The sequence below is a fragment of the Garra rufa genome, chromosome 15 (genome assembly GCF_049309525.1).
Source record: "Garra rufa chromosome 15, GarRuf1.0, whole genome shotgun sequence".
Taxonomy (NCBI): Eukaryota; Metazoa; Chordata; class Actinopteri; order Cypriniformes; family Cyprinidae; genus Garra; species Garra rufa.
Window position 1 is genome coordinate 30,021,643 of NC_133375.1, and position 10,333 is coordinate 30,031,975.

General features: G+C 36.9%; 1 long non-coding RNA gene across 1 annotated transcript; it reads right to left on the reverse strand.

Annotated features, from left to right (window-relative positions):
- Nucleotides 1–2,792: 2,792 nt before the first annotated feature.
- LOC141286540 (uncharacterized) lies at nt 2,793–4,746 on the reverse strand. Its single transcript, XR_012339284.1, has 3 exons — nt 4,612–4,746; nt 4,159–4,261; nt 2,793–3,249 (listed from the first exon to the last, which is right to left on the reverse strand). It is a non-coding gene; the product is annotated as an uncharacterized lncRNA (long non-coding RNA).
- Nucleotides 4,747–10,333: the final 5,587 nt, after the last annotated feature.

Consider the following 10,333-nt stretch of genomic DNA (forward strand, 5'->3'; position numbering starts at 1 on the left):
CGACTCAAAAGATTTGATCCAAAAGATTCAGTTCAAAAACATTCGACTCAAAAGATTTGATCCAAAAGATTCAGTTCAGTATGTTCTGTTGAAAGATTCAATTCAAAAAGATTCGACTCAAAAGATTTGATCCAAAAGATTCAGTTCAAGGAAAAAAAAATCAATAGAATCGTGGAAATGATTCGATTCAAACGTTCCAGGTGACAAAAACAGATCCGTAGAACGAAATTACTTGTGAAAAGTCTCTCAAACGCAGCTCAGTTCGGTTGATAAATACTAATGGGCAATCAGAACTTTCCTACCCATTTCCTCGGGCGATGGTTGGAACTTAACTTTCACTACAATCATTGTTCATCTCGCTGGGAAGGCTCGCCATCATACATCAACACGCTGAAATGAACGTAGTTCCAGCGTGGGACAAAAGACCTGACCTGCATATATAACAGGCAGTTTTTAGTTCACAACACAGATTAAATTCACAGTTTTCAGTTACACATCGATACATACTAACACATTTTCAATCTTAACATTTAAGTTATTTTTCTTTGCACTCTGAAGGTTTAGATAACATCACTGTACTTAAACACACACAAAAAAAGTTAATTCGTTATCATAATCAACAAAATATAACATTAGAAACTCCTATATGCAATCGTTTTTAACCATTACATCCCTTTTGTATTGTAAAACATCAAAACTCATCAGTATTTCACTCTAGCAAAGAAATACATTTTCACTCTCTCTCAATTGAATAGATCAGTACATATTTAATCACATTTATAGCCATTTACACACAGCAAAATGCGTACTCACCAAATCCAAAGAAAATAAAACATGTGAAGACATCTATTTTAATTCTCTCCGATGGTATTTTAACTTTTTCAAAGTTATGCTGCTGCTCGTTTCTAATCAGCCTCGAAAAGAAAGAAAATGGCTACTTCCATCTAGCAACTAGCGTGGTGGGGCGGGACTTCAATTTAGATGCACGTAATTGGGCAATCATTAAAATGTCAATCACCACATTTAATGTTTTTTCACTGTTTTCATCCCATTTTTTCTTGTATTATTTTACTAATTTCTGGTTAATGTAATGTTTTAACATACTCCTTAATTATTTTCTTTTTATAATTCATTTTCTATTATATAGGGTTACACAATCATAATGCTGAATATGATATTTTTAACAATAATAAAAACAAACAAACCTGACCAGAGAGTAGATTAACTTGAACTTGAAAAATGGTGTTTTGACGTCTTTCCACAGTGGAAACAAGATACCTTCTGATGTTCATTCATGTTTATTTCATGCTATAATTAGTAAAGAGAAAGAGATCGGTTCACATGCCATTTGAACTGAGGTGCTAATCAGCAATCTGTCATGACATATTAAAGGGCCTAAAAACAGTATTTATTGTTTGAATTTGTAAAAAATGGCAAAGTCTGAAAGCGGAAACTTTATTTCATACCAATAGTAACCTGTTCTATCTTGTCTGTTGGCACATTGTGGGAACATGATGTGTGGCGTGATGATGTGCGGCATGGCTTGTCGAAGTGTCAGTTGGTATTAAGAGGCCCGAAGTGCAGAAGAAAATATCCTCTACACCTGGGGTGCCTAAACTTGGTCCTGGAGGGCTTGTGTCCTGCAGAGTAGCTTCAACCCCAATTAGACACACCTGAACCTAGGCATAGGCTGTTTTTCAATTCAAAGTGAGAACAGGAAGTTTTCCGTACGTCGTCCACCCGCAGCGTCTTCTGGGATTTCTAACAGTTCAATTCTCTCAAGTCTGATTTGATTTGATGCATCCTCGATTTCAAGAACACATCAGGGCACTTTCATGTGTCCTCTGTACTTGAGTTCTTGAGTATTGGAATTGAACTTCGACGGTTGATAACGAATGATAACGTAGAGCGAGAACACAAGGACGCAAGATCGCATTGGAACGCATATTGAGAAACGGCCATACTATAGAAACTTCCCGGCAGGTATGTTGAGGCAAGTTGGAACTAATTTTTGCAGGAAACCGGCCCTCCAGGACCGAGTTTGTGCACCCCTGCTCTACATCATTACACCAACCTGAACCACTGATACAAGACAGGATGGATCCATGCTTTCATGTTGTTTATGCCAAATTCTGACCCTACCATCCGAATGTCGCAGTAGAAATCAAGATTCATTAGACCAGGCAGTCTTTTTCCAATCTTCTGTTGTCCAATTTTGGTGAGCCTGTGTGAATTGTAGGCTCAGTTTCCTGGTCTTAGATGATAGGAGTGGTACCCAGTGTGGTCTTCTGCTGTTGCAGCCCATCCACTTTAAGGTTCGACGTGTTGCACACTCAGAGATGCTCTTCTGCAAACCTTGGTTGTAACAAGTGGTTACTTCCACTGTAAACTCTAGAGATGGTTGTGTGTGAAAGTCCCAGTAGATCAGCCGTTTCGGAAATACTTACACTCTAAAAAGTGCTGGGTTAAAAAATAACCCAACCATAACCCAGCTGCTGGGTAACTATGGGACAGAACACGCGTTGGGTTGTTTTGACCCAAGTGCTGGGTTAAATCATTTGACCCAAAATGCTGGGTTGTTTATTTGACCCAACCAGCGGGTCAGATTAACTGTGTTGCTGGGTTAAACACTACCTAAATATTGGGTTATTTATTGTCTAATTGCCTTGCTACCTTTATATTTACCAATAATAATATATAAATCACAAAAGAATGTAAAATTATTATTGTTTTTCTGTAATACAGTTACACAACACAAAAAAATTAATATGTAAATGTCATTTTAATGAGTTTTCATATTTCTTTTTAATACAGTTTTCAAATAGGTGCAGCTGTCACACATTTTGTCCAACCCTTACAGACACAAATAACGGTTTTAGTAGATCAGTTTCTTTTAAACACAAAACTGTAAACAAGGCACACTATATTCATATTCTTTATGTCAACATTGCAGCAGCAGAACACTCAAAAATGAATTATTACCACATTAGAATCATTCCAAACATTGTGCCATTAAAACTAAGCCAAACAAAGAGTCCACCAGACAATTCTTACAATTTAAAACATGTTACAAGTGGCCAAAAAAAAACTTCACACATGAAGACTTATGTCCATCAATATGATATACTGCAAGCTGGAGAAATTCCCAGGCAACAAGTCCGCTTCAATGGCATGGCCTGGAACAATGGCGAAGGTCTAGAAATGTTGTTGTCTCATCCCAAGGCTCAAATCCACCATGTTGGTCCCCACCTGTTAATTATACGGCATTTAGTCTTGCAACATAACTAACATTTTAAGTTAAGTGTATTTTATGAACATAAACACAGAGGCATAAAATAAATGCTCATTTTACTTCTCAACTTTTCATACAGTTGTGGCCAAAATTATTAGAAAACTAGTATTTTCACCAGCTAAATAAGGTTTTAAGTCAGTGATTTCTATCTTTTGCTGTAGTGTGTCAGTAGGAAATATCGGTTTACATTTCCATTCATTTTGCCATTAATTGTGATAATCCAGTGACATTTTTGTTTGCACAACAGCCAGTGCTCCACACAGAGATCTGTTCTCATCATCATCCAGAAGAACTGTGACAGCGTCTCCAAGATGCTCCAAGAGACCTAACTGCAAAGCTACAATACTGTTAAAAGTTTTAAGCACTTGTCTAAAAATGTCATAAAATGATGCTGTCAAAAATAATGTCATAAATAAATGTTCTTAATCAATTAACCTTGATGAACTAAATTAAATCAACATTTGGTTTGACCGTTCTTTTGTGTTTAAAGCAGCTTTTGCCCTACACTAGGTGCACTTGCACATAGTTTTTCAGGTAGCTTTGCAGGTAGGTCTCTTGAAGCATCTTGGGGACGTTGTCACAGTTCTTCTGGATTTAGTCTCAGTTTGTTCTGTTTCTTCATGTCATTCCAGACAGACTGGATGATGATGAGATCAGATCTCTGTGTGGAGGATTGGCTGTTGTGCCAATGTAAACTGATATTTCTCACTGACACACTACAGCAAAAGATAAAAAACACTGACTTAAAATCATTTTTTAGCTGGTGAAAATACAACTGTTATAATAATTTTGGCCACCACTGTGTTTATATATATATATATATACATACACCCTTATTAGAGCAGAAAACGTAAAACAAAACTTACAGGTTGTACGTCAATGAATGGCCTCCGGGATTCCGTGGTTGTGGGTCTGAAGACCTTTTATCCAGAGTGGGCAGGACTTTGAAAGCACTTTCCCCTTTAGCATCTAAACCATAGGAATAATATGCAAACTGTGAACCATATTTTATAATCAAAACAAACTGAAACACTTTCATATGAAGATTTCTTCATTCCTTTAAATAATGCAAATTAATTCCCACCCTCATTCAACTACTGCAGGTTAAGTTTAGGTATGGGGTCAGATTCAGGGATGTAGAATATGCTCATGCAGAATCAGGCATCAGTTTGTGCTTCATAAGTACTAATTAACAGCCAATATACAAGCTAATAAGCAATAAGTTAAGTGTTACTGTACCGTTGTATTTGCCAGTTGATGTGTGTCAAATACAGTTGTATATTGTTTTATAGATTGACATATTATTAGAAAAAGCTTACCTTTTGTCATGTCACCCAGGAATGCACCTCACTGAGCACTGGCAAGAATTAGGTCTGCAACTGTAGCCCAGTCTTCAAAAAGTCTGCCTCTGGATATACAGTAGCTTCCTAAAGTCTTGTGAAATCTGATCAAATCTGGAAAACAAATGTGATTCAATAAGTTTAAGGTTTATACTGGTCTCCTAGTTTGTAATGCAAAACAGGCATTCACTAAAATAGAGGAAGAGTAAGGGGCCGTTCACATGCCGCGCCTAAAAACGCGTGAAAACGCAAGACGCGTCGCTTTCTTTCCAAAAACGCAGCTTGCTCTCCCATGGCGTCTGCCGTTGCTAAGCAACCATGTCCCGCGCCTGGAAAAAATGAGCTTCCATTAACGAACTTCAGTGCGCAAAAAACGCGACATGTGAACGGCCACATACACCACGAGAGATTAAGTCTTTACATACTGTAGCTAAGACAACATTACATTTAAGTAATAAACAATAGTACATACCAGTCATATTGTGGTTTAACGTTATTAAAGTAAGGGACATAGCGTTTTAGCTAATGCAGATAAGTTACCTCAAGGGAAAAACCGCGAAAATGCTCAACATAAAACATGGATCTATCGTTGGATTCGGCACGTCGCAAACATTTACTTGAAAAATATGCCCTTAAAAGATCAATTTTTGTATGAAATTATCTAATTTTGACAAAACATTACAAAGCAATACAGTATGCAGACAGTAAAGGAACTTACCCCCGTATTTCTGACCTACTCTTTCCATAAGGCGTTAAAATAAAGGCCATATGTATAACGTTACTGTAAATTATACAAATAACACTACACATACACACACACACACACACACACACACACACACACACACACACACACACACACACACACTTTATATAACAATAAAGCGATTGTTGAGGCAAAAAAGTACATCGCTAGGCTGCTTAAGTTACAACGTTCATCATTCACGGAATAAAATGCCAACCCCGCACAGCGACATATCAAATATTGCATTAAACAGTGAAAACAGTGTGCTCTAAAACACAACTTATTAAAAATAAAGGTAAATAATGATATAATCATATTATTAATTTACCTTATAATCCTGCTTGCTGCGAGGTGCGTGACCGCCTGGCGAGGAGACGAGTGAAGAATCCAGAATGTTCGATGAAGTGAAAAAAATAAACAAACCGGTTGGGTCAAAATAACCCAACCCAGGTGTTCATAGTGAAAGAACCCCTTATAGTCCATTTGACCCAGCATGATCAACCCAACTGTGTGTTTACAGTGCCTCAAACAACCCAGAATTTTGACCCAGCACAATTAACCCAGCAATGTGTTTACAAAAATAACCCAGCACTTTTTAGAGTGTAGACCAACCCATGTGGCGCCAACAAACATGCCACATTCAAAGTCACTTAAATGGATAGTTCACCCGAAAATGAAAATTCTGTCATTAATTACTCACCCTCATGTCGTTCCAAACCCGCAATACCTATATTTATATTCGAAACACAAATTAAGATATTTTTGATGAAATCTGAGAGCTTTTTGACTCTGCACAGACAGCAACGTAACAGACACATTCAAGGCCCAGAAAGGTGCTAAGGACATTGTTAAATGTACAGCAAAGACTGACACAGAAGAGTAGAAATTGTTGAATGGAGTCGTTATTTTTGTTTTCTTTGTGCACAAAAAGTATTCTCATAGCTTCATAACATTATGGTTGAACCACTGATGTCACATGGACTACTTTAACGGTGTCCTTACTACCTTTCTGGGCTTTGAACGTATCAGTCTTGCTGTCTATGAAGGGTCAGAAAGCACTCAGATTTCATAAAAAGTATTTTAATTTGTGTTCCGAAGGTGAATTGCAGAATTTTCATTTTTGGGTGAACTATCCTTTTAAATCACTCTTGTTCCCCATTCTGATGCTTGGTTAAGCAAATCATCTTGACCATATCTACATCCCTAAAACCAGTCACTTTCCATGTTTTACGGGTTAATTCCATAGACATAATGATTTTTATACTTTATATATATATTTTTATATTATATATTAAAACTACCCCTCCGACAAAACTTTCTGCATTTCTAGATTTTCAAAAAATTTCATTCTGTATGATTCATAAGCTTGTTTCTTCATGGGACCAAAAAAAGTCTCAAGGTTTAAATTCACTGGTATTACTATACTATAGGGCAGGGTTCCCCAAATCTTACCCTGGAGGTCCAATGCGCTGCAGAGTTTAGCTCCAACCCTGATCACACTCACCTACCTGTTATTCTCTAATGACCCTGAAGACCTTGATTAGCATGCTCAGGTGTGTTTTATTAGGGTAAGAGCTAAACTCTGCAGGAAAATGGATCTCGAGGTCCAGATTTGATGATCCCTGCTATAGGGAATACCAAGTACACACACACACACACACACACACACACACACACACACACACACACACACACACACACACACACACACACACACACACACACACACATATGTTGGGTTTACATGTTTTATGGGGACATTCCATAGGCGTAATGGTTTTTATACTGTACAAACCGTACTTTCTATGGCCCTACACCTACCCTACACCTAAACCTAGCCCTCACAGGAGATTGTGCACACTTTTACTTCATCAAAAAAACTCATTGTGCATGATTTATAAGCCTGTTTCCTCATGGGGACCTGAGAAATGTCCCCACAAGGTCAAAATCTACTGGTATTCCTATCCTTGTGGGGACATTTGGTCCCCACAACGTGATGAATACCAGGTACACACACACACACACACACACACACACACACACACACACACACACACACACACACACACACACACACACACACACACACACACACATTATCAGTTGGAAGTATACTTAGATTACTTCCTTAGATTGTTGTATTAATAATTTATATTAATAATTTCTTATGTATAATATATTTAATAATAAATAATTTGGTAAACATTTCTTGCTGTTTCTTTTCCTTCAGTGTCTACAGCTGTATTAAGAAATACTCCCGAGACACCCAGTGCTGCATTTTAAATGTGGTGAGAGGAGAAAGATATATGAGAGAGAAACTGTATAAGCAGAGAGGCAGAAGATTTGATTGCTGCTTTTTCAAGGCAGTCATACCACCACTGTGATCTTTCTGAAAATTGATCTGTCCATCCCCTGGAAGAGCAGCGGTTTGCGACCTCATCAGAGAGGAAAGACTATTTAATTCAAATAAGCTTTCATTTTATGCCAAACGCATCACCAACTATCTTCCTGTCTCCACTGTCCCCCCAATACACACAGATCAGAACAAATCTCAGCCTCAAGGAGTGATTTAATCAAATATACTGATGAGGCAGACAGGAGGGCAAGCAAAATCTAATTCTCATTTGTCTCCAATGACAACACTGAATCAATCCCCAGATGCCTTTACCCTTTTCTAATTTTCACCCACGCTCAATGAAGGAAATTAGCGAATTTCATCCTGGGTGCTTCACATCATTGGCTGCTTTTGATTAATTTGTTTTCACAGACAAACAACCACATACAAGTTGTTGTAAAATGATTCTTAGAGCAAGTAAATAATGCTGGAAAATAAGCAAAGGCTTATTTGATTGAGTTGGGTTTGTGTATTTATTTCCATATTGGTTTAAACACATAAATATGGACTTTCTTTAATACAGGTATCAATCATGTGCACGGAGGTATAATTAATAATTCTTTGGAATATTTTTTAACAAAACTAAAGCACAAAACAAGACATCCATGAATCAGTATGTCTCATTTCCACACAGTCAAAAGGTTGAGGGCATTTTAAATCTGAAAAGTGAAAGTGAGATTTGAAAAATGTATGGCCAATATATGAAATACAGTGTTGTGTGAAAGGAATAAGATATATTTCCATTCCCTCGCCATTCCAGACAAAATTACAGCTTCCAGCAAATCTCTGCTCCCGTGAGAAGCTCTGCCACATTGCATGCCGTTTTTAGAAGAGAAGATGCTATCTTTTACATCCAGCCTTACGCTGGCGGTTTGGGATATAGGCTGTGCTTTCTATGCTGAAGTCAGTTCGCATTACCAGACTTTCATTTTAAGACACCTGCGTCAGCCCTCATAAACCATGAAAATAATGGTGTCACTGACCTTAGTAACATCAAAGGAAGCTCCATTTAGATGTATGCGGAATATCATAGTGACAATACATAGGGACTGAGAACTGACTTTTAGATTACCAAAATTATTCTGTTTTGACATTTGGCATGGTAATACTTTTATAAATCATAAGCATTATTTAATATGTCAGTCACTGTGTCCTATAATAGTAAAACGCTGATGGATTATAATGGTTTCTTAAGTGACATCTCACTGTAGACCGAAGGGAACTGAATGTGAGTTTGATATATTGCAACCCAGAATTTCTCATCAATTAATGCACTGTAATAAATTGCTGAGGCTGAGGTTTAAAAGCATATGGATCAAAAACGTACATCCCTGTGATGGCTTTCTGCCTGCGGTATCAGTGAATACAGTTCATAAAAATATCTGCCTATGGCGTTTTTTGAATGCTCATATTGATCTTCATAGGACCAAAGGTTTTAGTGTCACTGTTTGCTATGTCTAACATACTCTATTGAATTACATTCAATGTCCTGTCCAAAGTTTTAACAAGTAGGACGGTGTTTTATTAATTTTTTATTATTTTATTTTGTGCGGGGAAAAATACACTTCAGAATTTTATTCTGTATGTTGCTTTATGATTTATGACTCATACAAAATTCATTAATGATGTGTCAGCCAGATTCAGACAGAAATATATCAAATGACTACATAGGCTATAAAACGATCAAATATCATCTGCTGCATACTGCTGATCATTAACATATATCATATATCAAACCATCCGATTAATACGACATAATGGAGAACTGAATTACAATAACATCATCACAGCACTACAAATCAACACAGTATTTTACTCCTCTAAATTGCACCAGAGTCATATAAAAATGGTTTTACCTTCTTTTATAATGCCTGAGTGAATAAAATGAAAGTATCCACCTTATTTTTGATGAAAGAGAGGGTGCGGGTGTACATTTTATGGGTTTGGCTTCCATACCTGTCCAGCTATTTTTAGCTGTACAAAACTCGTTTTGCTGCTTGATATTGCAAACTGATGTGTCTTACCATATTATTTTAATGTATTATCCAAATTAGGGTGACCATATTTTAGTTTTCAAAAAAAGAGAACGTTGACGGGTTTGTTTCCAAGTTTTGGTATCAAAATATGTCTTTTCCATACCAAAACTTTTTTATATTTTATACATTTACAGTCACTGTTATGCAGATTGATCATAAACACAGCTAAAAAGCATCACAGTGGCCATCCTTCACAAAACAATAACTAACACAGTTTTATCACAGGTAGAATGCAAAATGTTTCAATACAAGCATCTCAGTCAAATAGAATTTATGCAATATTTTAAATTTTTAAAGGAGTAGTTTACTTTCAGAACAAAAATTTACAGATAATGTACTCACCCCCTTGTCATCCAAGATGTTCATGTCTTTCTTTCTTCAGTCGTAAGGAAATTATGTTTTTTGAGGAAAACATTTCAGGATTTCTCCTCATATAATGGACTTCTATGGTGCCCCCGAATTTGAACTTCCAAAATGCAGCTTCAAATGGCTCTAAACCATCATACCCGAGGAAAAAAAGGTCTT